This window comes from Pholcus phalangioides, unplaced genomic scaffold (assembly GCF_987345545.1).
Source record: "Pholcus phalangioides strain wild (caught in Gottingen) unplaced genomic scaffold, Ppha-v1.0 ptg000017l_1, whole genome shotgun sequence".
Classification (NCBI taxonomy): Eukaryota; Metazoa; Arthropoda; class Arachnida; order Araneae; family Pholcidae; genus Pholcus; species Pholcus phalangioides.
Genome location: NW_028301610.1, coordinates 13,927,902 through 13,935,762, shown reverse-complemented (window position 1 = coordinate 13,935,762; position 7,861 = coordinate 13,927,902).

The window sequence follows — 7,861 nt, the reverse complement described above, 5'->3', positions numbered from 1 at the left end:
GAAGGTTTCGACAGCTGGTTGATGCGAAAAAGATACATCCAGGAAAGAAAATTAAACTGCCCTTGCGGGGAATCAGACCCACGTCCTCTCACTGGTCCTAGACCACTAGGTTACAAAGCCAACGAATCCTCTTTCCTTAGAGCTAATTTACGCTGAACATGGACAGCTAGACTTAACTCAGGCCAAAGCTCACAATTTCTGACACGGCCACCAGATGGCCGATCACGAAGATGGTGATACGAAGAGGATTCGTTGACTTTGTAGTCTAGTTAGAGCACTCACCTGCCAAGTGAGAGGACGTGGGCTCGATTCCCAGCAAGGCCAGTTGAATTTTCTTCCTTGGATTAACCTTCGCTGTTAAAACCTTTGTAGTAATAGCGGAGAGTGGCATATCATCTTCGGGCAATATTATCGTATACATACATGTCAAGTCTCCCCGATTTTTCTGGGAAGCTTTTGAATTTGTACTCCTTGTCTATAGGATCCCCAAAAATTGCACTGCAAAATTGAACTCACAAGTGATAAAAATTCCTAAATTTCGGAGAAGAAAATTAGTGTTATTAAAGTCTCTATTGCTTGTGTTTTTTCTCCCGAAAATGACGTCACGTGCGTTTTCTAAATTGCTGCGATTGCATCATATCACGAAGAAATGTTTCATTTTGGCGGGGAAAAGACTGATTTCACACAAACAAATTATGACAATTTGGCCTGTATAGTAAGATGAATTATATCTGAGATGACAATACGTCCCGTTTACATTGTATCCCCTGTTTTGAGGTCCAGTTTTAGTAATTACAGGTAATTTGACCCACTGCTGAGTGATGATTAGCGACTTAGAACTAATTAGCGATGGCTATCATGATGTCGCATTTTTCCGAAAAAAATCTTCATTATTTTACTTTAATTTACGAAAAATCCTTACTTTGTTCTTCAAAACCCTTTTATTTTTTGCGTGCGAATTGAGACCTCATGAAAATCTCGCTAATTCTCATTATTCCACGGTAGCTATGGAATATGTCTTCAAGTTGCAAGCGAGATCCTTTTAAAATATTTGAAAACTACAGTGATCAACACAGAATGCCAACATGTACCAATTCGCTAGAAGTTCTGCAGAGGAATACGAACGAGGTGCATGCGTGGTTCAGTAGTGGACAACAGACAACTGCGACCGTTTCCACAAAACTAGTATACCACCAATTTTAAGGTTCTGATTGAATAGAAGACGTACTCATCAGGATGTCAAGGCTTTCTCAACATACCTCAATATAGGTTGTGAGGAAAGTTGTTAATCATTTCTCAGACGAAATGGTGTTTTCTCTCAATCTCTCGAAAAAAGCATCGTTTTCGTACTTAAAATCTTTCATGAACAATATTTCCCAGTCGTGTTAACTTGTCTGATGAATTCCAGACGCACAATAATACTTTTACCTGCATTTTCAATACAGAAAAAAAAAATCAAAAGTTTTAGAACACACACAATAGAATTCCCAAGACACGAACGTTCATAAATTTCCGAGAAGAAATTCAGGGAACTAAAGAGATGTAAAAAGAGATGAGAGGGTTAAGAAGAAGGTTAAAAAGGATTTCAAAAGTAAAAAAAAAAAATAATAATATTATAAAAAATAAACCTCCGAGAGAAAAGATGAACAACAGCTTTGAATACCTTAAAAGGATTAAGGTTAGGGAAGAGGTATTTGTTTCAGTTTGTTGAAATGCCGTACTCTCTCCGTTGGATGCGTACGTACCCCACTCCTTCAAACCATGTTCATAGAAATCTTAGTTCAATCATTTGCTTCATGCTTTCCATATCGATTTGTCTTTTGTACCACCATCGATAACCCGATGTTCCATTTTTCAACTGGAACTTTTCAGGAGTAGGAGAGGATGGATAAAAAATAAAAAAAACCATTGCGTGATATGGGACTGGCAACGATCAAAGGAAGGTGGAGTTTCTCGTTGAGGTAAAGCAACTGGGAAGAGAAGACAGTAGAAGAACTACAAGAACAACAACAACACAACAAAAAAAAAAGTAGATAAAGAAATTGCTAAAGAAAATTTACTGTTAACTCGCGATCACCTCCACCATCCTCCCCGGTCCTCACCCCCCCCCCATCAAATCCATAGGCCTCCCACAATGCCAGCCGCCCCCCTTTTTCCTGTTATACTTCCAATCGATCCAAAATGTTCTTAGCCCCCTGGGCGTGTGAAAAAACTTTAACTAGTTTATCTGTTTCGGATATTACGCTTTGGCTTGATGTTGGGGTTGCGTGTACAGATTGAAAAATAGACCCTTGCAAAAATTGAGCTTGTTTTACAGTACAGAAATATTTTTTATTTTTTTGGTGGTGGTGGTGGTGATGGTGGGTTACGGTGGGCAAAGAAATCCTTTTCACCCACCACAACGTAGTACTTCAATGTGTGTTGCTTGAAGGAGATGATGTTTGATGGGAAATCTGTTCTTAAGCTGTTTTTATTTTATCATTTTTTTTTTCTTACCGAATACTGTCCGTGTTCTGTTGAGAAACTGCATCGTTTTTTAGCTTTCCTTATTTCTTGGCAAAAAAAAAAAGAAAAAAAAATTATGGGTAGTCATGAAGAGTATAACCTTTAATGGATTACATGATATGTGGGTGCAAAAAGCCCTTTTCTATATCGTCTCTTTGATGTCAGGCGTAAAGTGAAATAAGCTTTCAGTGTTCGATTTTGTATGCTCCCAAGAGAGATACGATATATATCTTCAGACCAATACCTCATCGAAATGCATTTACACAATCTTCCTCTGAAATTACTGCTTGTCAGCAAACGTTTTGGTCAATTTGTACGCGTTAGGAACTGAAATCGCATTTCTAAAGGGGCAGGTAGACGGAGTTTTCAACATGCAAGGAGCGGGAAAGGGTAATAAAATGTCTTTGTTGTGTGTGGACGCTAACCGCAAAATGCCGTAGGCTACCACAACTGGCCTGGAAGACGACCGCGGGTACGTCGGTAAATTTCGACCAGTGCTTTGATCCATCTTTTTATGACCTTTTCCCGCTCCATGCGCGTTGAATGCTCCGTCTAGCACCCCCTAAGATCGACGGGATTCTTCAAATTCTGCGAGTACTAAGATTCTTGTTGCTAAATCAGTTGCAGAAATTCACATTCGATTCCTACGGATGGTCACTCAAACACCACGGTGAGATCCATTGACTGTCGAGCGTGGTTAAATGTTCAAGTATTTAGTCTCTCGACAACTAGAGATCCCTTCCCAACAACGATGATAAACTAGGTGTTTTCGGGTTGACCATTATTATCAATGGCCTACCTCACGCATGTTTTCGCTGATTTATTTCAGGTGTTTTTAGTTCCAGATGGCTTTCAATGCTGTCTATACATTTCAAAAATGATTATCACGATGACGCAGTTACAGCTTTACACCAGGGGAGGGAGGAGGTGTAACATCACCCCGTCCTTAGTCCAATGTTTGGCATGGTTTAAGTACTTAATACAAAATTTAGACGGTTCAGTAAATTTTCCAAGTAAAATTTCGTTTTCGTCCTCAGCTGAGAATGGCCTCAAGAACGGATTCTCATGTTGAATTGTCAGCTGGTTGTGCTGGATCAGCCATCTTCAACCTGTTGCTCTCGAGCACCATGGTGCTCCTCAAAGAATCAACCAAGAGTGTTCAATGCTCGTGTCCGATTTCGTGCTCGCGAGCACTTGATCAACGCTTGAATTAAACAAATAAATATAAATTGCATCAGGGATTACAATTCAGATAATGAAGATTTTAGGCATAAGCATGTTAAAGCTGTCGTAAGGGGTGGTCTTCGTTTGATTTTGGGTATAGGCAGTGCTCGCGGCTCGAGAAAGGTTAGAGACCCCTGTTCTAGATAATGATTGACCAGGTTAATTCGTGGTCAAGAGTAAAGTTCTTTTTTTCATCCCATCTTCAGTCATAAACCTCGATAAATCATCGTATCGCAATTTGCCACAGGTGTGAAAAACATTCCTGTGACCTAGCAATGCTAAACCGTTTTTTATTATGGCTATTTTCCCGGTATTTATGAATTTTTAAAGTTTTCAACACGGACTTTTTGCCCACCCTGTATAATGCCTGCCAGCAGTTTGTATTAAAATGTTTTAAAAATATTTCTAGTACAGGGTAGAGGGGAAAACTTGAACTTAGACGCAGAAAATTTCATAGTATTTGAAAGTTGAAAAATTTGAAAAAGTGTTTCTTTGGAAAATTTGCGTGCACCAACCCTCTCAAGTTTGATGCAACGCAAGAGGTTTGCGTAACGCTATCAACCATTTTTTAGCTGATGATGATGCTGCTGCTGCTAGTTCCCACTTCAAGTGTCGATGCCATTTATAAGAAGTAGCGTTCGTAAAAATCATCAGAGTCATCATAATTGATGAAGATCTGCAGATTAAACACATCTCCCAATCATTTCTCAAGAATCAGATGCGTGCTGTGAGTACTGTATTCTTCAAAGCTGTCTCCGTTTTCACTCGGAACCCCCCCCCCCCCTCCGGTTCTGCACTTTTGGGAATATCGTCGCTTATGATCCCATCTCTATGGTAACGCCGTGTAGCGAATAACTGATTTACATAAATGACTAGATGGAAACTAAAGATGAGGAGATCTGTGGATTGCCCATTATATAGTCCGTAGGCAATTTTGAAAACCAAAAAATTTCGAATTCATCAAAAATATCAAACCGAATTATCAACCTGGAATAGTATATGCAAAATAAAATAATTATATACAAATTTTATAAAATTAGAATTTAAAATTAATAATTATTATTTTTAATCTGTAATCTATAGAATGATTTTAATTGAAGTTGAGATTTCAAAATAGTCTATAATAAGAACCACTAGTCAGAATGTTTCGAGGTTTTGTGTGAATTGTAACAAAAATTGAATTTTACTAGATGGAGGAAACGAGTAGTTCGAAAATTTCCCACTGGGGCAGATGCTGCTTTATCGCGATACAAAGTTAATGAACTTTTGTAATTGAGAGAATAAATATTGAATTCTGATGCAATCTACAACCTCAAAATAACTTTAACAACAGATTTGAGCATATCTGTATGGTCCATACGTTCAATTGCAGATTCTGAATAATCGAAAAAAAATCTATATGCATCACGTCAGTTGCTTCTGCATCCCCTAAAAGTCACCGTGAGGTGCAGAAATAAATGCATTGCATCACAATTTACTACACCATACTTCCCTTCAGGCAATTTTGAAAAAAATACAGAATAACCAGCCACCATTTTACTGTACAGTGGCTTTACCATGGTTTGTTTAAATGCAAATTTTAACATGCTTTGTGTGAATGCGAAGTTTACCATGCCTGTGTACTGTAAGTTGTTTAGCTTTGGGACAATCTGAAGAATGTTGTGTTTGATGGACACAGCACAGATTCGGTGAAAGTGTAAGCCAAAATTTTCAGACTTTTTATGACTACATGGTATAGGCCTACTGTCTTGCCGCCACAAACAAATAAATCCGTTGGAGGGAGGGATGGTGCTTATATACTGTCTGTCATCTGGATAAGAGTTCGTTTTTGTGTTAGATGAGCTTGATTGGTCTTTGAAAGCAAAGTCAGGTGCCATCTGCTGAAGAAGGGGCGCCGTAGCCCGGTCGATAAGATGCTCGCCTAAAGTACCAAAGGTTTTTTAGAGGTGTCGCGAGTTCGATACCCGGTTCGTCCTTGTCAGAAAACTTTCCTGACACAGGGGTACAACAAAAAAACGGCGACTTGACCGTAGCAAAAAATTGCTACACCAGGGATTCCCCCATCGAGGGGTCAGCCAACCAACCTCTCGATGAGTATAAAAAGCAAACCTGCCATTCGGAATCGGCAATAAATTGTAGGTCCCGGTCTAATTAGACCTCGTGTGCAGGAAAATGACCGTGGTGCGACAAAAATGATCAATGATGATCTGCTGATGAATATGAAGACATAGCACACGGATTTGTTTGTGGTTTCAGACCGCGATGTTCTGAAGACGGCTCTCCATTGCAGGACCGAAACGTGCCAACCAGTGAAAGAAAATTTGTCTTTACCCTATAATGTTTAATATTCAACAACCATAAAAACGTATTGAGAAGAAAAAAAAAATACAAAAAACCGGATGTTTCACTTAAAAATTTCAAAATATTCATATTTCAGATAGTTTCGAAATCGGCACTTTAATTAAAAAAAAAAAATCCCTTCTTCATTTGTCGAAATAATCCGTTCTCGAACTGAAAAGGAAATAAGACATGATGGATGAAGTAACGGGATTTGATGTCTATAATGGGTAGTAACTGTATTATCCACATAAGAGAAGTGGAATAAGAAGAAGAAACGTACATTAAATGCATTTCCAGTTGTGAAAGATATGTAATTACCGGTCAGTACGTTTGACGATGGTTTCTATAGAGATGGTAAACGCTTTTTTTTTTTTTTTTTTTTTTAACCTTCCCTGAAATTAACAAGAAACGTCCTTTTCGATCGGCCACCACCCTCTCCTAATTCCGACTTGGCTCTTACCCTTTAATGGATATTGCCCAAAGCTTTGTCGTTACATAACCACTTAAATATTAGTATGTCCCTTCCCCCCCACCCCTTCTTATGACCAGCAGTGATTCGCTATAATAATAATAATAATAATAAAATGAAATAATGATGGGGAAAAGTCGAAAATTGTGTTCTGGTATAAATGAAGGTCGTTTGGTATTGACGAATTTTTACCAAGTTACTTACATTGTGAGAGGAAAGATCCGAATAAGATTCGATTTGTGAATATCAGATTCTTGTGTAATTTTAAATTTCTGGTATCTGGAATTTAGTTTTTATCGGAATTTATGCTGAGGATTTTTGCGATATGATTATTTTTCTGAAGTGAATTATCTTTAGTATCTGATACCGAATAATGGATTGGATAAAATATATTTCATTGATTGATTGAATGGATTGTTAATTGGTTATTTTTTGGTAGGTATCGGTCATTATTGTAAATATATTATATTAATCGATGCTGTAAAATTTTCAATAAAACTATAGTAACCATATTGCCTATGTTTTAGGCGACAGAAATCATTTTTAATTCTATTCGGCTATCTAGCGCTTTCTTGATGAAAATGCTCATTTAGTCAAGTTTTCCGAAACTTTAATATTTTAAATCGTGATTTGATCATTTTTTGTCGCACCACGGCCATTTTCTGTACACGGGGGCTAATTAGACCGGAATACACAATTTATTGCCGATTCCGAACGGCAGATTTTTTTTTTTGTACTCACCGAGAGGTTGGTGCACTAACCCCTCGATGTGGGACTCTCTGCGGTAGTGATCTTTTTCTGTGCTCACGTCGCCGTTTCCATTGTACTCATGTGTCAGGAAAGTTTCTGAGAAGGACGAGCCGGATATCGAAGTCGCGACACATCTAAACATCCTTTGGTACTTTGGGCGAGTATCTTATTGACCTGGGCTACCGCACCATTCGACATTTTCATGCAGAAAAAAAAGAATTTTGAAATTTTATGCATTTTCATATAGGAAGAAACAAGATTTTCGGATTTAAATCGCGATTTAAAAATTTAACGTAGTTTGCACACCGATGAAATGTCCCGTTTTCTTACAAATAACATCACGTGACTGACGACTAAATTGATATGTCAAAAGACCTACTTTAACGGAATTTATAGGAAAGTTAATTTGTCTAATTTTAATGAAAAATTCTAATCGGATTTCATTTGGATTAATCGAGTTGATTAACTCAACTAAAATTTTTCACAGTGATTAACATTTTATTTATCAATCGGTTATTCATCTATCAAAGTTGTAATACCTCATAAAGAAATGCAATTTTTCCAAAATGACTT